Genomic DNA, 24,743 nt, shown 5'->3' on the forward strand with positions numbered 1-24,743 from the left:
CATTGCACATCTTTGTGACAGGGACCTAGCCTTTGTAACGTGTCTAAAAGACACAAAAATACAGTATCTCAGTTGACAACCAGCTTGCTTTTATCAGGAAGTACATACGTGTATTAAAAATGTAAATGTATTAAAAAATAAATTAATTACATATTATTAATAAACGTATATTGCCTGATAAATCTCACTCGACGATTTCTGCGTGTTTCTTGTAAGTTTAAAGGTCTTTCCACATTGTACTCAACGCTCAAAGAATGTTAAAAAGTTTGGCTAGAATATTCACAGACATCACGTAAAATCATAGACAATATTTGCCGAAACTTCAGTAACCTAGATCCCCTTGAGATCCGACTATACCGATAATGATATTTCGGAATTTTTTACTACAATTCTTTGCGCGCTGCAGACTTGCCGGAACACTTGACCGTGTGTGGCACGCTTAAACGGAAGTGTAAAAGCTGCCCTGGAGCAGTATCGCACGGCGCGCGAGTTCGACAACCCGCCGAAACCTGCCGACGCATCGGTTCAAGGGCGAGCGACTGACGACAATTCAATAACCCGTATTTAGGATAAAAACCGATATCACACCAACTGGCGTATAAATATCAATGCAAGAAATTCAAACTAAAACAGCCAATAATTTATCTACAATAGCAACTTTTGTACCTGTATCGATCTTATTGGAAAATGTCGATGTGTCCAGAAAGGCTTCTTACGCATTTTGACACACCTTAGATACTTCTATTTTTTTTGTAACATTTGTTATATTTAATTTATTAATTATTTATGACCGATCTGTCGATCGATCGGATAAACTGCAGTAGTAGAAGTAACACTGATGACCTCTCGATGGGAGTCCGTCCCCTTAACCGTGATGAAGTTTTGTGAGCCTATTTCTATTAACACGATCGCTGCGGAACGAGGTCAATTGACCTCGTAAACATTACGTGGTCGATAAACCTCGTTCAGAACCCCAGAATGTTTTAGTACGAGGTCAAAAAACCTCGTTCCGCACCAGGGGGAGGTATCAGCGCAGCGAACGTATTAATTATAATTCAAATTCCGATAATTCTAAATCTGCATGTTAACATATTATATCCATGCCTGCATGTTGTTTTAAAGTGTGTGTTGAAGTTTTGTCATACATTATTGCAAGGAAATATTCCATAAAGTCGTAAACTTAAACGCAACCATGAAACTATTATTTGTATTCCATCTATAAGAGACTCGTTTTAAGCAAATGACAATTATAAGTTCCTAAACACTTATGTCAGAGAAATCAAAGACGAGGAAGTTTCTCAGAACTCCAAATTCAAATATAAAAGGATTATGCAGAAAACGCGTAAAATTTATAGTCAACAAGGAATGCCGTTGTAAATTCTCAAGTCTAGACGTGTCGCCCAAAAATAAAACCTGTTAACATTAATGCGGTGTCAATATCAATAATTAATAAAGGACAATTAAATAAAGTACACATTGGCACCTCGCGACGAGGAAGTTGATCCTCCAAGTGATCTTATCACTTGAATCCACTTAAAAGGGCGCGTTCGTTGGCTCTTTAATGACTTTAATCAGATGCATCACTCGCTTGGGAATGTCAACATGTTTGTGTTGGTTTAAAGTGCATCTCAAGTTCAAATATAACTCCGTGCTGGCAATAAACGCGTCTCCAGTAGTGACTAGGTTGAGATTATTGCTTTAACTATAATCAAAATAGCAGATCGTAACAATGATGCAGTTTACAACTATAAAATTAAAAGCAAAAGGTTACCCATAACGAAATATTGAAAAGTGCTTGACGCACAAATCTGGCAGAGAGGCAGTTATTAGGTAGTAGACGTGTGCTAAGAAGGGATTTTGCGAGAGGGCCGGATTAAAGAGGTCTAAGGGAGACGAAGTGACATACGTCCACTAGTAGAAAGCACCGAAGGTTTCTCTAACGAATACATGGGCTGGTTTAAAATGAAACTTAACTTTGCAACTGAGATATTATCCCTGTACATTTAAACATATATATATGCACGATAAAAATTGTTGCTGTGAATTACTTACTGTATTGAAGTTTTCCTATAGCCATTTTTTTGATTTTTGAAATAGAGAGATTCATTAAAATAGTAACAAGGTCATCGATCAAGGTCAGAGTTTCATTATCCCAAGATTCTCAAGGCACAGGCACGATTGTACTGGCACTAGCGACAATATTGCATAATTCTATAAAGATACAGATGTGCTATCATTCTGTAACGAGAATGGACAAATATCTGAATGTTCGCAAGCCACTTATAGAGGTGACTATGAAGAAGTGATATTAGTGTCATTGAAAACATTTCGTGATTGTGCACTTAGAAACGGTTTGATTATCCAAACACTTGGTGCAGCTTGACCTCTACCTACACAGTATTACGTAATAAATTATCGTCTAGTATATATAATTATATTAGTGTGTGTTCTTTTAATTATATTCAGGTTTTCATAATTCAAAATGTTCATAACAAACATTATTCATAGGCAAGTAGAAATATTTTTCTAATTTAATTCAACTTTTGTTTCTGCAGTAGTCAAAACTTCCCGCGAATGTAATGTTAGGTTAGGTGTATTGTCCGATTATGACCAGACTAAAAGCTTAGTTACAACAAAAGATAGAAATCAATCGACTCTTGATGCGAATCTTTGTAAATTCGAGTAGCAGTCCACATCATTTATTTTAACTTCATCTGAACAATGGTTATAAATGGTAGACGCAACAAATTGGACATCCAATAAATCATTGTAAAGATCGCAGAGATTGACATGTCCCATGGGCAAACGTCTAATGCTACACGTATTGTTCGCTCTTATCTTTGGATCTGAACGCATTGTTATGTTACCGATTACCTTTATTTGTATTGCGGAATATTCATACTTTTTCAGCGAACGATTTATTTAAGGTTTTATCTATAGTATTAAAGTTCATTGACCTCTGTAATGCCTCCAGAGTTCCATAAAAAGCAGTCATAAGACTTGCATGTTTATGATAAGTTTCCTTACCTTTAAGGGGTATAAAATAAATTATCAGGAAGGGCATTGACACCCGCATAAAGACAATTATGAACAATATGAAAGACAACACCAAACCCTTGGAAAAAGGTTAAAACCCCAAAAGTAGTCAGAATGTCAGAAACAGCTAATTGATTACATTACAAGTATAATTGCGCGCCACTGAGACGCGGCCGTCGATTATCAAACCTTTAGCTCGAAGAACGTATGTGACAAGGGCACGGGCAGGCACGTAAACAATTTCCTACTTGACGGCGATAAATGTGAAAATTTAGATGCAATTAATGTGCCACGTGACCTGGAAGCCATCGCGGCGCACGCAGGCGCGAGATGTGCCATATAAGGGCTGCAGCCTGCCGCCCCGTGCCGCCAGAGGTCGCGCAGTCGGCACGCAAGGTCGAGCCTTCTACCAGGGGTGACTGACTCATGAAAATTCACACTATCAACAGATTTACGACACCGATAACCCGAGAGACGCGGAAGAGTCAAGAGTACCCTTTAATGTGACTTCTTGGTGATGAATGAAGCGAATTAAAAATGCGACAACGAATAATCTGAATTTATTTAGCCATTTTTGGTGTTATCGCCGTTGTGATCGCCGATAAAAAGAATGTACAAAAACAATTTTGTCCACGAATCGACCATTTGTCATTCCAATTTACTTATCTCGCCACACAGATAGTGAGTCCAGTTATCTTCGTGAAATATGTAAGGCTCGTGATTAAAATATGCTGTGAGAACTTAATTTAATAAACGACGCAGTTTCTCAAGTAGAACTTGCCCGAGGTACGGATGCAGAGCTAAATAATTCTGTTAGTATTTCTAGGAAGGATAAGATCTAAAATTATAATAAGTCTTCACGATCGTGCTCAGGTAGTTATTTTTTAAATAAAAAATCAATTTTAAAACTAAAAAAACAGAAAATATGTTTCTCTTGGTATTTAAGCACCTAATTTTAAGCACCTTTTATCAATAACGCTGATGTTACAAGTCGAGTTATATTAAGAAAACTACAAAAAAGTTGAAGAAATTATTCGTTAACAATTTAAAAATGCTAATCGAAAATTAAAACTAAGTATTTACTTTTTAAAGTAGATGGACTGGGGACATTAAGCGGAAACCGCTGGATTCTGACGGCTCGAGAGGGTGTTTGGAGGTCCATTTAAGAGGTCTATGTCCAGCGGTGGACGTCCATCGGTTGATAATGATGACAATTTACATTTGTCAATAAATGCGTAAGGTTATGCATATTATACAATTCATTTCTATAAAATCAAACTGATGGTAATAAACAGCAGAGTCTTAATTCACAACTATTTGTATTACCATGTAACCACAGAATACAACTACTGTACAAGTAGGTACCTACAATCCTATACCTTACAACGCTTTCGGTTTTTTACTGTCATGCAAACTTATGTCAATTTCTCAGTCAGTCATGCTTTTCACAAATTACGCAAATATGGTCGTGTGAATGTTTTAGTTTGTACATCATTCGTGAAATGATGTAATCTGCATTTGAAATGATATGTAATGTTGTGATTTAGAGCAACGTGTACGAGATTTAAAATATTATACTGCTTGACTTAATCTAACGCATATTTTAAGATTTCGTGGAGTAGCAGTTTTGCAATAAATCTTAATATAATACCTACAGTGTTTAGTAAATTTCCTCTAAATGTATTTGTTTTATATCTACACAAAAGTGTCCCACACAAGATCGTATCTTATGCTAAATAGTCATTATCTTTAATGAGAGAGAAAATCGAACATTGCGATTTAAATTTTAATTACAAAACAATATGGAAAAAAATCACGCCAAGTAAACCTAGACAAAATCCAACTTTTCTAATTTGAAATTGTTGAGTACCCAAAGCTCGAAATTCAAGCCTCCCCTTCTTCATAAAAGAGGAGGATTTAAAACCCGCCGTGCTGTTTTAATAGATATTGGTGGGTTTATGATGACCATGTTTCAATCTACCATTATAGTCAAATTTTCTATCAAATGGTAAATAGTAATAAGTATGACCAAGATATATATAGCTTAAGCTTATATAGCTTAAGCCCGCCAACAGCGCATTGTAGCAGCATGCTGTCTAGAAGCTCCATATCTCCTCCCCTATTTTCATATAGGAAGGAGACCTGTTTCTGTAGTAAGCTGTTATAATAGGCTGATATTATAAGAGGAAAGATTTCATTGGTCGTTTGTTTGTTTGCATTGAATAGGCTCTTATACTACTGAATCAAATTGAAAATTTCACAATTGGGAAGCTAAACTATCCCCGAGTGTAGTATATTTTATTCCCGTATTCCTACGGAAACGGAAACCACGCGAGTGAAACGCCCAGCGTCTGCTAGTTAGTCACAAACGACATACTCTCCCTCAAATTCTGGTAAAAGGATCTGCGGAACTGGCCGCAACCTCGCGCACGGCACCGTGACCATTTAGGGCGCGTATTGGCATTGCCTTGAGACGGAATCTTGATGATTATGACCATTAGTTGATTATAGCGCGCCATAAATGGCTATTCCGTATTCGCAAGTACGGTACGCCTATTTGTCGTCGAGCAGCGAGTGTAATTGATGTTGGCAACTTCCTGGTCTTATTAATATCTAGCTGGTTTGTGATTTATTGTCTTTTTGTTGTTTGTAGCGCCGCGGGATGACTGGCTGTGGACTCATTGTGATGTGTACTGACGGATAGTAGCAATTATTTCATGCCTGTAAAGGTATCTAATGATTTGTAGGAAACTGCTTCGTTGGTCCGGTGCCCTATGTATAGTGGCGTGCACAAGTTGTTTAATTGGAATATGCACAAATTATACGTACGATTTGTTCAAAATGGAAAATTGGTTTTGCAAAACAGGCTGTACGTAACAAACGTACGGACTACTTAAAGTACGCAGTGCATTTTTGCTTATACGAATTGCTCGCTACTGTCTATGTGGTTTCGGATTACGAGTTAAGTAGGTATTGTATTCGAAACCTATAAAATATTAAGAATTTTTGTAGCAAGATTCTTTAAATCGATTTCTAAACAAAATTAATAAAAATACATAAATAATATACTAAAAAATACTACTAAGAATAAGTATCAAGTATAAATAATACGTTTTAGACAACTTTTATTCTACATAGAAGTGAATAACTTGCAAAAATATTTGACTAGATTGATGAAACTATAATGAGAAATACTTAATTTATTTACAAATTCTTAATATTAATAGCTAATAAAAGAAAAAAAAATGCATAAAAAAACAAAAAGCATAAAAGTGTGCGATGGCCGGGAATCGAACCCGGATCAACTGCTTGGAAGGCAACTATGCTGACCATTACACCACCATCGCATCTGAGTAAGGGAACGAAATATGTGTACAAGACATTCACAAGTTACAGCCAATATTAACTTTCACCGTTTCGAATTGTATTTGTTATTATCATGTAAATGTAAGTAATTATTAATTAACAACTGCAATATATTTACACAACAGACGTAAAGTATTGCAATAACATAAATTATTGTAATAATAAAATAATGCATTACAGATATTTTTGTCCATTGAAGAAGTATATTATTCATAACACAATATTTTTTTGCGTTTTTTTTTTTTATTTTTTTATTATTCTTTATAACTTAGCCCTTGACTACAATCTCACCTGATGGTAAGTGATGATGCAATCTAAGATGGAAGCGGGCTGACATGTTAGGAGGAGGATGAAAATCCACACCCCTTTCGGTTTCTACACGACATCATACCGGAACGCTAAATCGCTTGGCGGTACGTCGTTGTCGGTAGGGCGGTAACTAGCCACGGCCGAAGTCTCCCACTAGCCTATGTATGTATTTGTATGTTTGTTAGGTACTCCTAAATTTTTAATGGAGATAGATTATGTTATGGATTACATTGGCTACTTTGTAGCCCGCGGGTTTGTGAAAAATTGATTTTTCACACGGACGATCTCGCGAACGAAGACGAAGTTGGGACGAAGCTCGTCAAGGTAAATTTTAAAAAGGACGATATTAAAAGAGGATTTAATGATATGAAGTCAAGGATAATGTAATTACAAATGGCTGTCAGTGCACATTTATACAATAAGTGCACGAGCGTGAACAAGCAGTGCAAATCCATCAACTGGCAAATAAATTCATATATCACGGACCACTAGAGAAGCGTAGGGCAGAGGTATATATTTGATACTTGAGTTGTGATAGCCCAGTTGCTATGACCACTGCCTTCGTTTCGGAGGGCGTAGATTCGAATCCAATCAGCGGAATGCAACTCCAACTTTTCAGATGTGCATTGCATCAAACCATGAATGAAACCAATAATGAAGAAACCAGCATACCTGGGAATTTTCTTAATTGTCTACGTATGTCAAGTCTGACATTCAGAATTGGGCCAACGTGGACTATTAGCCTAGCTCCTCTTATAGTGAGAGGAGACTCGTGCTCAACAATGAGCCGAATATGGATTTGATAATGATGATTTAGGACTCTTCTAATCGTTAAAATTCAATCATGACTTGCATTTACATCAAAACACGGCCTCTAAAAACTCGACGAAAATTTAGTCCCCTCAGTACGTAAGATTTTCAATCAAGATCATGGATGGTCGCTGCCCACAGCGTGGAAACCGCTATTTCTTTCATTGTCACATACAACAAACTTGGAACAAGATAGCGTAAGTTCGGTTTGCTTACAAGAAGACGAGTCTAATGAAGATGACATTAATGAACCGTCGGAGAGTGTAACGGAACCTTCACTCCCCACCACTCAACCCCTGTCCCAGCGCGCAATGCGAGCAGCAGCGCGTCGCGCAGCCGCGTCGCAGTTAGGATCGTGCCGCGATGCAAGAACCAGCTCATGACTAAGGGCCCCGTATGGGTTCAAAACTAGTCGGGCATACTCCGACGTAATATCACGTGAGTTTTAGCCGTGTTTCATAATCAATTAATATGAATAACACTCACGATAGTTTAAATTCTAAAAAAGGTAACATTTGGTTCAATTGTAACTGTTACTGTTACAGCAGTCAAAGATCGCGTCACGTAGAGGTAGCTGGCAGCCCTGAGTCCTGCACATCCGCGCAATTACTTTGTGGATCGCCGCCGGTGGGTCGTGCGCGCCGAGATTACTGCGACGACCACGTTGTAGGACAATGCGGGACAATATGCTATTAAAAAAAATAATAATCGAACGATCTTTTTGACGCTGTAAGTTTTGGTCGTTGACGATTGTAAGCTTCTCTGCTTTTCTTTACCATATCACGGTTAGACAGATAAACCAATGTAAAGATTTTGAGTTATAGAATCAAATACTATAATCAAATCAAATACTCAGAGAATGCAGACAGACGTCTATTGTTTGTCACAAAAACATAAATATAAGAATAGTTTGAATGCTTTTATATATATAAATTTATATGTATAAATTTACAATATGTGAATCAAGAACTTATGAAATCCAACCCCTAAGGCTTAAAAAGTTTGAAAAGAATTCAAAAAAGTTTTTTTAGGGGTTCCCTAAAAAGCTTTATACAAAATTGTTATACGACCAGTTTGAAATCTACCTACCCTACGAAATTTTGACTGATAATATGCAATTGTTAAATTAGTAAATTGCAATATTTCATTTGATGGACCATCAGCAGGTCAGCTATCACCTAATATAAGAAATACCTAAAAAAAATATATTACAATAAAACTAAGTTTTGATTAGCTAACAAAGTGAGAGGACTGTCCGCCGCGACTTGAAGAGGTGGTCACTGCGCACCGAGTGTGTCGCGATAACCCGCGACCTCAAGTAATTGGCGTGCGTTCCCACGAGCTGTGCTGCTGACGGTACCGCCGACCGCGGCGCCGCGCATGACTAACTGACTGACTCGCAACTTGACAGGCACGGCCCATTGACTGACACGAGCTGGCAGGAATATCTGGGTGCCTAGTGGGAGTTTTCAATATTTCCATACTGTTACTGTCGCGTTATGGTTTATATGGAATTGAAACAGTTGTGCAGTAGTGCCACTAGATGGCGCTGTTTCAATTCCTTAGAAATTCGCGTTTACACAGTATCAAACTGCCACTAGTATATTCCTTTAATCTCACATCCCTAATATAGTATCTAGCCTAGTATATATGTCTCGTATCTATACGAGAAAAAGATTTTGTCGACCAATAGCGGCGGGGTTAAAGTAGCGCTCTCTTTAATCCACATGCAGAAAGACAGAGCCTTTACTGTGAAGTCTGAGAACCAAATCAAATCTTTTGGGTGAGCTTTGCACCGGACTATTGATTAGTTAAACAATTGATATATAATCAGCACTGCATTAGTTCTAGGAATTATTGTAAAGAGCCATAACAAGCAAATTCCTGTGCTATAAAACTAGTTGAGGTAGCCGCTTGTGTAATCCGAACCCGGGACACGGCGTCCGGTCCGCTTATTTCAGTTATTTCATAATTGCAACTATTTGTTCATTTAACACCTGCCTTGTGCTCGCATTGCTTTGTAAGTAAAGCGAACTTTAAACACGGTGTTTGGATTGAAAACTGCTGTTTGATGAACTTATTGATGCGTCAAAAGCTGGTCGTTTTTGGTCAAAAGAAAAAGTCGTAACAAAGAGGGCTGGATGCCAAGACTTGGGTTGATAGACTTAAAAATACAGGACAGCTGGAGGATAACAGTGATAAGTATTTTATTATTCTTCGATGCTTTTACGAGCGAAAAAATGCCAAAATCAATTAAATTTTAATCACCGAAAGTATGAATCCAGACAGTATTTTCATACAAGTAGGTAAGTTAAGAGTAACTTAGCAACGTATACGTTTTGGACACAGGAATATAAATTATAGTAAGATATGTATCATGTATATTTATAAACTAGCCGACGCCGCACGGTTTCACTCGCGTGGTTCCCGTTCCCGTAGTAATACGGGGATAATATATAGCCTATAGCCTTCCTCGATAAATGGGCTATCTAACACTGAAAGAATTTTTCAAATCGGACCTGTAGTTCCTGAGATTAGCGCGTTCAATCAAACAAACAAAAAAAAAATTAGCTTTATAATATTAGTATAGACTAGCTGACGCCGCGCGGTTTCACCCGCGTGGTTCCCGTTCCCGTAGGAATATGGGGATAATATATAGCCTTCCTCGATAAATGGGCTATCTAACACTGAAAGAATTTTTCAAATCGGACCTGTAGTTCCTGAGATTACCGCGTTCAATCAAACAAACAAACAATCAAACAAACAAACAAAGTCTTCAGCTTTATAATATTAGTATAGATGTGAGGTATTTTTTTTAAAGAATATTTTGCCATATTATTTTTTATAATATGACCAATATTCCCATTCTCCTCCAACTAGTCGGGAATGTAGTAGGAGTGGGTACGACAATAGACCAACGTGGCGGGGACGGAACCACCACCCTCGGTGATGAGTCCAACCGCTCTTACCGTTGAGCTATTGAGACTATATATAAATAAAGAAAATGTCAACGTCCAGCAAAAACATGTTTCACAGTATAAGCCTACGCACGAATTAACAACTTTACGAAATTCCGTTTGTCATACTAAGTCGGTTCTAGGTACAGAATGGTAGACTAAACTAGACTAAGTCTAAATTATAGTCTGTCTTCTACCTCCGCAGACGTGTTGATATTTTGTTTTATAACCAACTAGCGGACGCCCGCGACTTTTAGTTTTAGCCTGAAATTTAGTTTTTCACAAATCCCTCGGAAACCATGGATTTTTTCGGGATGTAAAGTAGACTTTGTGTTAATCCAGAGCGAAATATATTTTCATTCCAAATTTCAGCTATATCGGTTGAGTAGTTCCGGCGTTAAAGAGTAACAAACATCTATACAATTTTTCGCGTTTATAATATTAGCAAGGTACTTTAAGGTAAAGAAAAGTCCTTTTGCGATTTTAAATTTTAAGTTTTTAGAGAAACAAACAATTAAAAAAATTCAACCATTTTCAATGAAAGTGAGGTGAGGAGTGAGACAAATCTTGCGAGTCAACATTTTCGGTAGGCAAAACCGCTGTCATACAAACATTTGCAACGACACATCGTAAGCGTCCCTAGAATTTACGGGGTATCTGTTGTTAAAATTATTTATCGAAATGCAAATCACTTAGCTGTCTTTGCTAGTAGGGTGGCAACCCACGGTAAATGCCTACTAGACCAGACCAGAGCTAGTTTAAAGAAGTAATTTCGACGGCCTCTGTGGCGCAGTGGTATGCGCGGTGGATTTACAAGACGGAGATCCTGGGTTCGATCCCCGGCTGGGCTGATTGAGGTTTTCTTAATCGGTCCAGGTCTGGCTGGTGGAAGGCTTCGGCCGTGGCTAGTTACCACCCTACCGACAAAGACGTACCGCCAAGCGATTTAGCGTTCCGGTACGATGTCGTGTAGAAACCAAAAGGAGTGTGGATTTTCACCCTCCTCCTATCAAGTTAGCCCGCTTCCATTTTAGACTGCATCATCACTTACTATCAGGTGAGATTGTAGTCAAGCTAGTCAATTGTAGTCAAAAAAAAAACAAATTTTCAAATTCTAAATTGATCCAGTGCAGGACTAACTATGCCAGTTGTCTTTAAATGGTTTTCGGATCTAACTTTCCGGCATATTGTCTCCATAAGAAGCGTGAAGTGCCCCCACGACCGGACACGGCTCCGACACAGCCTACTTGGCCGACCGGCGGCGACAATCAGAGGAAGTGCAGGCTATTGCGACACTTTACAAGTAAAGCTGGGAAGTCAAGCAAGGATGCTCACAGGTAGTTCAACAATGAAAATTAACATTTTCAACTGACTGCTAACACCATATCCAATGATTTTCTTTTTATCTTTACTAACATTAAAAATAGGAAAGATTTGATTGTTTGTTTGATTTAAATAGATTCTGAAAACACTGGATATATTCGAGAAATACTTTCAACATTAGAATCCTACATTATCCCTGATGAATCTATATGTAAAAATTAAATGCTGTTCGTTAGTCTCTCTAAAACTCGAGAAGGGTTGAATGGATTTATCTTATCTTGGTCTTGAAATGTTTGTGGAGGTATAGCGAAGGTTTAAAAGGTGAGAAAAATTAGAATAATTAGAATAATTGCCGGGAAAACCATAAAAACAACCATTTTATATTTCCCATACAAACGTTTAAAAGTCAATTATAGGTCTTAAGGGTAGGGGTAGGGATAGGTAAGAATTGCACATAAGTCAAAGCGAAGCTTGAGCGGGTCCTCTAGTATAGAATATATATATAATATCCCCGTATTCCCACGATAACGGGAACTACGAGGGCGAAAACGCGGTACTTGACTTGATATAGCTCTATTTCTTCTAGTTTTATGTTTATTTTAACTTTATTCGTAGATTAGGCTTGCGCTTGACTATAAGATAGAAAGCAATACTGAAGTTTCAGTTGGAATTCCCTTGTCTAGAAAACATGTAGATGATGATGAGATGAGATGATGACGAAAGCTATCGCCTATGCATGACTCTATAGCCGTACATATTTTTGCAGCAGCATGGCCAAAAAGTGAGGAAAATACTAACTATTTTCTGATCTTTTTGCTCCACGTGCCAGAAGCATTGGCGTGAGGAATAACAAAATCACAGGTTAACTAACTGTGTAGGTTTATTTCGTCACTTCATTATTAAACCATTGTGTTGTGCCGACGTCACACTTAGAGAACAATATACGAGAGCAATAAAACTCGTAGGAGAGGCCGGTCAACGCTGAACACACATTAGATCATCCCGAACCACTATAACATACCGCACTGACCGCATTAACTCCTCTACACATCACTTACAATTCTAGTTCTGTCAATGACCGGTTCGGAAAGTAGATCTTAGAAAGAACCGGTAAGAAACTCCCCTACTCATTGTTTGTATTATAATTCTAACAAATATTTAAATAAGTTCTTGCGAAAACAGCCACAGGAGAATATATTATTGACAATTTTACGGTTTACATCTTGTGTTCTGTGTGACGAAGAAGAAGAAACACCAACGGTATGTGTTTGTTTGCGAATATATTGCGATTAAAAACTCAAAACTCAATGAAACTGAAGTAGCTGATATCGTTCGAACAAACTAATTACCTCATAAATTTATATGTCTTGTAACGCAATTGTTGTCTTCTCAATCTCAATTAAAATCAGTCAATTATTTATTTAGTATTTATGGAAGCTATCCAACAAATTTGTCAACAATTTTTATCTCATTACAAACCCTCCAACATTTATAGTGTTCATATATCTATATTAGACATCTTTATATCCTTAATAAATAATAAAACAACTCGGTAATCGCAATAAAAACATTCTTATTTACTGTGCAATTTTCTTTTACTGCTTGCAGTAAGTGGTTTCAACTGTTAAGTTTTCATGTTAATAATCACTATGTATAGATTCTGATTCCGATCAAAGTTAATGTTTGAGTGACTGTTCTTACTAACATGTCCAAATAACTTAAAAGACTACCTTCATGGCTCATCAGTAAGATTAATGTTAATTGGGTTTTGAAAATGTCTTTAATTCAGCGCGGTACTTATATTATTTTGTGTTTATGTTGAATATATATTCTACATAAACACAAAATAATATAAGTGAATAAACACAAAATAATATAAACACAAAACATGATATCTCATGATACAATCAAGCAATACAATCCAATTTGCTTTTAAATTTCAGTAGAAACTCCCAAGAAATCTACCGTCTCATTTATAACGCTGAAATGTATATGCAAATCCAATCAAATTCGTCTTTATTGAGCAGGCTTAATTAACAAGCACTGTAGTGTTTGTAGTAATTTTTCTACGAGTTCCGGAAACAGATTCTACTGAAAAGAACTAACAAGAAACTTAGCTGTTGCTCTTTTAAAATAGTCAATTTACAAGATTTATAAATTTTGAATTGAATAATCAATAATTTTTAATTAATATCATTCTCATTTTTACATTTTGGTTACAGAGTAGTGCTAATGCGTTTCGTACGGCATACAAATAGTATATTAAGATGTGCGATCAGCATTACAGCTAATAAAACATGCGAAAGCAATAAACGTCGTAGGTGAAGAGATGCCGCTTAGTCAAGCTGATAGTGATGATAGACCAAGGGCCGAGTGGGCGGTTACAGTTAACCCACATAAGGTGAAGGCTTTCAGTTACAAAGTCTAAACCACGGATTCAGAGTATTCACGCAGGGTTGACGACCCTAAAGACGGCATAAGCCGATAAGATATCTTACCCGATTTTAAGAATATTGTGTTTACTCCTATTTTTGTTTTGAAGTTAATGAAATCGTCAGCATCGTCATCGTCAGCCGATGGACGTCCACTGCTGGAGCTCTTGTAACGGCTTCCAAACACCACGGTCTTGTGCTGCCAGCATCCAACAACTCACTCTAACTAATCTAATTAGGGGTTTATTAACACTGCACTTTTCAGTGTGGAGTACTTTACAGTGAGGAGACTTTTCGCCGTTGGATCTACTCTTCGAAATATGTGTCCCGGCCATTGACACTCCAACTTCGCGACTATATCGGTGGCATTGGTTCTTTTGCGGATCTTCTCTACGATAACGCAGCACTCGGAGCATAGCTCACTTAATCGCCTGGTTTCATTGGATATTTATTATTTTTAAAGAGGATTTCCTTCATTTTCTTATGCTCTCATTAAAAATATGTTAGGACTATTCCAAACTAACCTCATTGAGGTTTTTCAGTCCGGAAATTGAATGCTGTTTGGCGCGGAGCAGGCAATATTGATAAGAAATAAAATAAAAGTATATAATAAGATCGCTTCTGAATGTCAGAGAGATAATACTGATTGGGCTGCGCTGTTGCACTCCGGCGAAAGGTTATTGGTTTGTTTCAATATTTAAACTATAACATTATTAAGTAACTTGCGGACCTCCCGCATCCCCGTGGGACTATACATATAGCAGCAACGAGGAGTCTAAACAATCCGATTCCTAGCGGCTTATCTTTTAAAAATCCACACATGCTCGTACAAATTCATAATTATAATTTTTTTTATATGCTCGGAATATTTATTAATATTACCACAGCATTTCTACAATCTTTACAATACACGCCTGCGCGCAAAATTACAAATTTCAACCTTCGCTACTGCTATATAGCTTCTTCATAAAGCTTTACCATCAAAGAAGGATGATGAAGCTAGCTATCTGACCTTCACGGTCAGTCGGGGTGTTCCGTACAAGCCGTGACTTTGCCGTAAGTCAAAGTCAAGTCAAGAATCAGCGTGAAGTAAATAAACCCAATCAACGGAATTGTTCGCGTCCGAAGGCAAACAATCGCCGCATTAATTGTGACCAAATGTATAGTTTTTGTTAACTCGTACAGTCGGTAACACAAGAGTTTAAACGGGGAAATAAGTATGTTCAAAAAAAGTCCTAATTAATTTAAGGTTAAAATTATGCTTTATACCTATTTTATTGATTACGAACACGGATAGTTAATAGATTGCGTATTTTAGCTATATGTATTGTATGCGAACTATGAAATCCTTATTTAGGTATACTAATATTATAAAGCTGAAGAGTTTGTTTGGTTATTTGGTTGAACGCGCTAATCTCAGGAACTACTGGTCCTATTTGAAAAAAAATTTCAGTATTAGATAGGCTACTTATCGAGGAAGGTTATTGGCAATATATTATCCCCGTATTCCTATGGGAAAGGGAACCACGCGGGTTAAACTGCGCGGTGTCAGCAAGTGTCGATTTAATATGTAAGTATAGATACCTATTACCTATCTAATCAGTCACGTTTCAACTTATAGCGTTGAGAAGTCAGTGTTGCTACACCCTCATGCTAGTCATCGGTCCCGGTTATTGTCATCAACATTTTATAGGGATTGTTATAAGATTTATTACTCCCCGCCCGCCTACCCTCATCAGAGCAGCAGGGTGGATCCCACACCATGACTTATATGGGGGAAGCCTGGCCCCATAGAGGGCTATTAAAAATAGTCTGATACATATGAAATTGTTTCAATTAAATTAAGTTTGTTGTTGACTGTACCCACGAGGTCGATGACTCAGTACAAAACATATAAACGCTGTAGAAGGCTACTCGCCTGTACCACTAGCGGAAATGTTTCCACGTGTTGTAATCTTCGAGTACTCACTTTTGAAATTATGTCAGCGCCTTGACTCCAAAAGATAATAACAAGTGTTTTTGAAAATGGACACGTCATATAGGAAGGAGACGACACCGTCTGCACAACATTAAAACTTTGTTTTATTTTACATATTTGTATCATAATCCAGCTGGAACGCATTTACTCGTAAGAAATAAATGTTGTATCGAAGGTCTATGTTAAGTGCATTTCAAGAATAACGATTTTGTTTTTTTTTTAACTTATTACTTATTTATTTAAAAATATATAGCTATATCAATAATGTAAGAAATAAAGGTGAGTCTATTATTAATAAAACAACAGTTATTTACGAGTGAAAAAAATATTTTTTTTACTTGTCAGTAGGTCCCATACAAACTTTTAAAATGGGAAATGAAAACACTAAATTGTTTGTGTCTTCATTTCCCATTCAAATGAGTTAGATATTCTATTCCGATTACTTTGTTTCCTGATTCTTAAAATCATTAAAACAAGACTGAAGCGAGCAAGCGCAGAAGTATCGCCTGTAGGGGCCCGAAGGCAGAAGCAGAATTAATGGGAATGACTCTCTAAGGGCGTCTCCTCTGAGACTCGGATTTAGACTTAGAGGTCCGTTTGGGAAGGGTGTTTTGGGCTGAGTGTATCAGTCCAGTCGCCCCAGAGATAGAGAGAGAAAAACCCACGTCTTGGTGACGTCAGATATCGTGGACCTCGTCTTCGCCGTCGTAGACGCTGTGTAGCTTGTGTTTGAGTTGTCTGGGAAGCATTGTCGGTCGTTATGTCATCGTCAGGATCGTAAAGGACGTTTTTGGGCGTCTAGATCTACAATCGGCGAATGTGTGTGATCGTGGTAAAATTTACTTAGGTATAGGCAAAGCTTTCTTATGTAACAAAATAATGGTAAACAAAAATAAAGTCATTCCATGCAATAAAGTTTGCGTGTTCAGCTTATCACTTTATTAAACATTTTTACGATCTTAGCCTGAATAGCATTCGATAAGTTTACGTTTTATCAGCTTCTTGGTTTCGTGCCGTAAATCGGTTGTAATTTTTATTTTGTTTCCTTTTTTTATTTGTTATTGTTATTACTTTTATTAATTTATGCAAATTGATGTGAAACAAAAACGGTAAGTTCTAAAATAACATAACGGTAGACTTTGACTCGACCAAAACTCGAACCCGGGATCTGCGAGTCAATTCACTAACTTTGACGTATGTTAGTGGGCAAATACGAAAATCAACTAGCTATTGTTAGTAATTCTTAAGTCACGTGTTACACTACACACTACTTATTAAATGCTAATTGATCAAAATCCATATTACCTACTTATAGGTAAATCTGTCACCTCAGATGTACCTCACCTCAGATGACATAAAGTATACTGGATCTCCAGCCACTTACCTGTAACAAACAAATAAACAATATATTAGTTTTGTATAGAAAAAAAACACATTTTCTTTGAATAACATGTTCGCAAATTATACTATTGACATCTACGTCTAAGAGATAAACAAATGTCAAACAAAAGCAGCTGAATTAAAAAATTATCGCTGTCTCTTTTGTTGCGTTGGGACTAGGCGTAGTATGCCGCTATTGGTCAACAATATATCTTCTTCTCTTATCTAGATATATCCTTGATGCATGCTAGGTCTACAGGTTCGATTCTCGGACGTCTCTCTAAAGACGTTTCCCGTGAGACTTAAATCTCGGCTTAAGAGGCCGTTCAGGCCGATGGGTTGAGTGATTATTTCTTATTCTTGATGCTTCCGTGGTTGAAAGCGTGCGCGGCGTTCAGCTGTAGGTTTCAATATAGAGATCCTGGGTTTGATTCACTGAGGACTTCATATTTTGTATAGGTTATATCGGGTTCAGGTCTTGTCTGGTCGCGGTCTACTCTAATGAGAATTTATTTTGATCACTTGAAGCAAGCCACTCGACCGAGGCGATTTCTTATTAGTCAATATGTAAACAATATAGCCAAAAAGCCAGCCGCAGCCGGCCAGTAGCCTGCCGCAAGGTCGTCGCGTGCGGTAGGCGGCGAGTGGGCGCTAACACTCGCTCGGACGTTTGCAGCTTTTATCAACTCATATTCGGCACTGCTGAGCACGAGTCTCCTCTCATAATGAGAGGGGTTAGGCCATAAGTCCACAACGCTGGTCCAATGTGGATTGGCAGACCTAACACACGCAGATAATTAAGAAAATTCTCTGGTATGCAGGTCATGGCATCAAAGTTTGTGCGTTTAGGCAGTGCTCAAGTAATATTTTTTATCAAATAATTTGCCTCATAAAATAGGGCGAAAGTAGGCAAGTATAGTCAATCGTCCATCATTATCCGACGGCAACTTTACCAAACCTTCAGATATAGTCCACCGAGAAAATCCAATAAATCTCCTACAACACTCTTCCTCAACCTCCACTTACTTCACTTGTGCACGAATACATTCTATTTCAACAAATCAATGAAAATAAAACGAGAGTGAGTACATATTGTGATTCCTATGTTTTTTCCACCAGTTTCATTTAGTAGGTACTAGTCCGCGTGGTTTCCCTTTTGTAATATACAACAAAGTCAAAGTGAAATTCATCTATTTCAAGAATACTTAATTTACAAACGTCAATATCAGGTTGTTATGATGATACGGTGATAAGTAAAGTCGAAAGCTTCAAAATTAAAGTTACGACACACATAGCTAAACTTTCAGCTTTTATAAAATGGGGTAGGTCTAGTCTATACAGGCCCTCATTCTTAAATAGCTCTGTAATAAGCGAGTTTTCCACGTAAAATTAGGTGGATCATCTGTTTCATGAACCTTGACCTACTTATTATAAAAATAAATGTAAACATAAATATGACAAAAAAATAAACATTACAAAAATAACAATTAATTGGAAAATTCCCTCTAAACTTTCTATTGTTCGCAAGTAATGGTTTACGCTCACTACCAAATCACTATCGATTTATCATGTTTCCTTTTCGAGATGTTATCAGTGCACGATAGCTTTGCGTCCGCCGCCGGCAACCATTACAGTGCATAAGTGTGTGGAATCGAAAGCGCGACGAAATGTCTTTGATTACACTAAAGATGCATTGTGAGAACTTTACATATTAAATAGACTAATATAATAAAGCTGAAGAGTTTGTTTGTTTGTTTGATTGAACGCGCTAATCTCAGGAACTACTGGTCCGATTTCAAAAATTCTTTCAGTGTTAGATAGCCCATTTATCGAGGAAGGCTATAGGCTATATATTATCCCCGGATTCCTACGGGAACGGGAACCATGCGGGTGAAACCGCGCGGCGTCAGCTAGTATTGAATAGAAGCAGGCGTGTCGTGCGGAAATCCGCTATGAACAGTGAATAATTGAATTATTTTTAATCTCCGCGAAAAACCGACGAATACAAGCGACAACATTTTGTATATTAGATTACACTTAAACCATTCTAATTTTAGAGTGGGTAGACTTACTATTTCTCGCAAGAAGTCATACAAAATAATCCGCATATGAAAATGCTAGGGTTGGCATTCGTACTTACTCTACTATATGTATTTTACTTAGTAATTTCTGTGTAACACACAAATAATATTAAGTAATATGAAAATAGTTTAGTATAATAATTGCTCATGCAATGAAACCCCTATAATTACAATAAAAATAACGGTACCTTGCCTTACTTTTAACACAAGTAGGTAAATATTTATTTATTTAAAAAAATACTTATATTAAATCTAGAGAAAATATATTATTATTCATGTTATTTTCCTACATTTAAAATTTTTTGTCAAAATGTTGAAGCATCTAATTATTCTTATAGTCAAACAATGGTACAAGAAGATGACTGTTATAAGGTGTAACAAATTAACACTTTGTACTGTATGTCAGGGACATGTCCTAATGCATAATAAATATACTTAATGCATTGTAGTTAAACCTCATCAATACCTACATTTTACAGGCAATCACAGCAGAAATAAGCTCGGTAGCTGTAAAGGTGGCAACCCTAGGAGCAGACGTAGTCACGTGCGCGCCGTAGTGAACACTTTCAAATGTCGCACGTGTGCCAATGTACTTGAACTATTTGCCAATAGGACATCGGCAAAGTTAGAGCTAAGCTAACGTAAACAGCAGGCTTAGGTTGCTCACAACCTGGCGACTATCGCGCGGACAACAGTCGCTCGCGCTATTGCTAAAAATTAATAATAGAGTAAAAGTTTAGTTTGTGATTTTTTCAAATAGCGCGGGAACCATGGAATTTTCTGGGATAAAAATAGCATGTGTGTTATGTCATATGTCATGTTAGGTATGTCCATTTCACATAGAAAATAATTATTCATTAGATTTGTCGTGAAAGAGTAACAAAAAAAAAAAAATATTATAAAATTTTATTTTTATTTTTTTTAATTTTTTTTTAGTAGCTAGTGTAGTATACAGTACACGTTAAAAAAAGATCGTGGACAATGTGTCCAGCTACTGACAGGTGTTTACAGAAAAAAACATTTTAAGATCGAAAAATAAATACAGGATGATTTATGCTTCAACGTGGCGGGGACGAGCCGTTCCCCAGCACGGAGACTCGGGCCTACGTTTATAATACACCGAGCGTCACGCCACTGAAGCGTTCATATTATTATGCTAACGACGAGCCGAGGTAGGGACGGGTCGGCACCGCACCGTGGCATAGGCGAGTGTCGTACTGGCGTCATACTCATAGAGTCAAATCCAGCCTCGTCCGATCCAGGTGTATACTACGGCCCGGACACGGCTTAGTGCAACAAAAATAATTGTTGTAGATTGACACGACCACTTTAATTGTTGTAGAAGCTAGAATTTTGACACGACCACCTATGACGTCGGCGTGTAGCTGGCCTTAAGTTTTAGTGTATCTACCAGAAATTATTGGGTAACTTGCAAATCACTGGACAAAAATAACATTTAACACCTAATTTGTTTTTTTAAAGAGGTTTCAACGTTAAATTAAACATTACTTAATAATGTTTATACTACAAGCATAAACCATGAATTCACATAAAACACTTAAATATTTTTCAAGCATGTATGTGTTTTACAATCATTCATACGTTACTAGCAGATGCCCACGTGGAAAGCTTTTTAAATTCACAAAACAAACTGGCATGTAAAGTTCATCATCCAATGATACTGACACGATCAGTTAGTTTAACTGTTCGTGTCAGTCAACCTAGACCTAGGTCAACCTAGGCCCGGCCTATCGTTGTCAGAAGGAACATAGTCTTCTTTGTGATTTACAGAACTGTGATATAGAAACTCGTAGGTATGTGATGACCAGGAGATATTGCGAATAAAGCACAATTACAAAACACAGCAAATATATTTGCGAGACAAAACAACTTTGCCCTTAGCTGCCACGACAAAGTGGAGGTCAAGCGGCCTGACCCCTGCTCAGCAAATTGCACACTCACGACTTACCCAAGAATCTCGTTTGAGGCCACCAATCAGACCGATCCCACTCATAACACAAATGCATGTCTATCCGATGGCAGATTGCAGTGTAACTGCAGCGAAGAGTTTCTCATCTCCTCAGAACATAAAGCACCTAAGCGACACTAATATCCGTGCTCATCTCAGTAGTTCGTAATAGCTGTCTTTGTAGCTAGAAATCGGCGCGCGAAATAATACATTACTCACTCACCCAAAAGGTGATTTGAATGTAGAACTAGGAGTACTAACAAACTCCAAGAATCTCTGTTAGGAAATGGTGTAAGATGCTATTTTGAACCTTCTATACCTTGATACTTCTCTTTCTTTCAACTCATATACCATGAGGAGTCCCCATGGTTATACTCGGACTATCTAGCCTAGTATCACCCAAAAGTATGTAGATATAAAATTAATTTTGTTATGAACATACTACACTTCTTTATCATTCAAGCAATCAAAGCAAAAATAAAATATTTCTTAGAATTAATACATTATCTCAGTAAATACACGATTAGGTTTTTAGGTATCATACCTACGAGTACGTAAGAATGATAAAATAATTATTATTTATCGATTCATATATTCCAAATTATGACGTTTTTTAAATAGACGGATCTTACACCAATTTTGTTCATTCAAAGAAAAGTTCCCGTATTACCCGATAGTTGAGAAAAGCTAACTCTTGTTGTTTACTTAAAAATTTCAAAGATCAAATAAAATCATCCGCATCAAAAAAGATTATTTTTGGTATAATGTTATTTTCGGTATATGGTAAAATCATGCAAAGTTTTACCAGCAATTTGCCCCCCGTAAAAGTTAAAAATCAAAAAAATATGATTGTACGAATCAATCAATTAAGTTATTCAAGAAACACTTACAGTTGTAGATCTGTTTTAATAGATTAAGTCGCATTTAGAATCCCAATAACTATGATTTTGCGTACTTTACTTTATTTGAACGTATGATTCTAACGAACAAATTTTCGAACGCCAGCACTTCGTCTATACTTATAACTGTATTTTGGACAATAAAACTTCAGCAACAAATAATTTCACTTTCATTTCCAAAAATGGCGTCCTTCGTCGAAAGTGAGCACTTTTTGTGTTAGAATTATCACTTTATCTTGATGAAAGTCCGCCCCGAGCGTCGTCGTTATGAAACTTTATTGAAGACGAACTAAAGCCGTAGGGCAACGACGTGGTTCTTCATAATGCCCTAGGGCTGTTTAATTATTAACGTATTCATATTTGTGATAATTAAATGCGATTTATGATATAATCTACACTAATAGAATAATGCTGAAGACACTTGTTGTTTGTTTATCGCGTGATAAACTAGGGAACTACGAACAGCAATCAAACGGAGAAACACTGTAGCTTCGCGACTCGTTGAGCTGTCTATAACTTTGGCTCTTCTGCGGATTACCTCATTTTTAATTCGACCACAGATCGTTCCATCGCACGCTGTTAGACACTGTTATGATGCCCAGGAGGCGGTACTATTTTTGACGGCCTCCGTGACCCAGTGGTATGCGGGGTGGATTTACAAAACGGAGGTCCTGGGTTCGATCCCTAGCTGGGCAGATTGAGATTTTCTTAATTGGTCCAGGTATGGACGGTGGGAGGCTTCGGCCGTGGATAGTTACCACCCTACCGCCAAGCGATTTAGCGTTCGGGTACGATGTCGTGTAGAAACCGAAAGGAGTGTGGATTTTCATCCTCCTCCTCACAAGTTAGCCCGATTTCATCTTAGACTACATCATCACTTACCATCAGGTGAGATTGTAGTCAAGAACTAACTTGTAAAAAATGAAAAAAAACCACGGGTCATCACTGGCAATGATGTAAGTGGACAACTTTGTAGATATGGACCGAAGAAATAGCTAAGGAAATAAATATTTATTTTTAAAATAATACGGTAGTTATATAGACGTTTCTCATAATATTAGTGTCTCATATTCAGCATCCAGCACTGGACGATCATTAAAGGACGAATTTATATAACGTCCGTCCGTATACAATTAGCTACAAAATAGTCACGGACCAAAATGATTTCATCGTTGAACCTGTGTCAAGGCCGGCATCGAACCGGCGATCCTTTACTTATTGATTTACTTGATTAATGAATGTTGTCAAATAACGTACGGACAGCAAACATATGCATAATAAATTACCATCAATAAATTATGTAAAATTCTAGGATTACGAAAGATCTCGTAAATTATAACTATTTACAACTTTAATGTTTTGTTAAAACTTTCTTTAAATTAAAATATTATTTATTTAATAATTAATGTGCATCATTTGTTTAACTGTTTAATTTGGTGGCAGTTAAGTAATCAAAATTAGATAAAATTAATAGAAAAAACATCAAAACTACAATGTAATATGCTTTTTATTTAAATTTCGTAGAAATTTACACAATTCTTGTATTATTATATAAATACCTACTCTAACATGCATGAGACTCTTCTGCTACAGTATTTATGTTATTTGTGGCCAGTGGGGTGCACTTTTTATACGCGAAAATGGACGACCTACCCTGAGCACTCATTACGATCTTTATTGGAGAAACAATTTTCGATTTTGTACAATTTGTACATACAGTGCATACCTATCAGCCGATGGAAGTCCACTGCAGGACGTAAGCCTTTTGTAGGAACTTCCAAACATCACGATTCTGAGCCACCTCCATCTAGCAAATCTCAGCAACTCGCTTGATGTCGTCAGTCCACCTGGTGGGGGATCAACTAACGTTTGTCATACCTATCTATCGTTGTTGAGAATCTTATGCATACTACTTCTTATATCTACATTCTGCTTCCATTATCAGACAACAACAAGGCAACATACCTTAATCAGGTATATCAAATTAGAGTCATCGATTGTCAAGAAGTTTTAATTCAGCTCATGCTCGTACTTTCAGGATTAAAATAAAAGCTTTTTTTTTATTTTTTTTCTGTCGGTCCACATAAATAAGCGGACAAGCTGATGTTGTTATTAAGATGAAATCGCCAGCTCTGATTAATATTCCTCCACAATGTACGATAATTACAGGCGTCTGCAAAAAATGCGCTATGTGGTCGTGTGC

General features: G+C 37.2%; 1 protein-coding gene and 1 non-coding gene across 3 annotated transcripts in view; both read right to left on the reverse strand.

Annotated features, from left to right (window-relative positions):
- Window positions 1-24,743, reverse strand: part of LOC112048631 (GAS2-like protein pickled eggs) — a 139,173-nt gene that overhangs the window by 19,352 nt on the left and 95,078 nt on the right. The window lies entirely within an intron of this gene.
- Trnag-ucc (transfer RNA glycine (anticodon UCC)) lies at window positions 6,312-6,383 on the reverse strand. Its single transcript has one exon. It is a non-coding gene; the product is annotated as a tRNA-Gly (tRNA).

The sequence above is a fragment of the Bicyclus anynana genome, chromosome 8, assembly GCF_947172395.1.
Source record: "Bicyclus anynana chromosome 8, ilBicAnyn1.1, whole genome shotgun sequence".
NCBI classification, from domain to species: domain Eukaryota; kingdom Metazoa; phylum Arthropoda; class Insecta; order Lepidoptera; family Nymphalidae; genus Bicyclus; species Bicyclus anynana.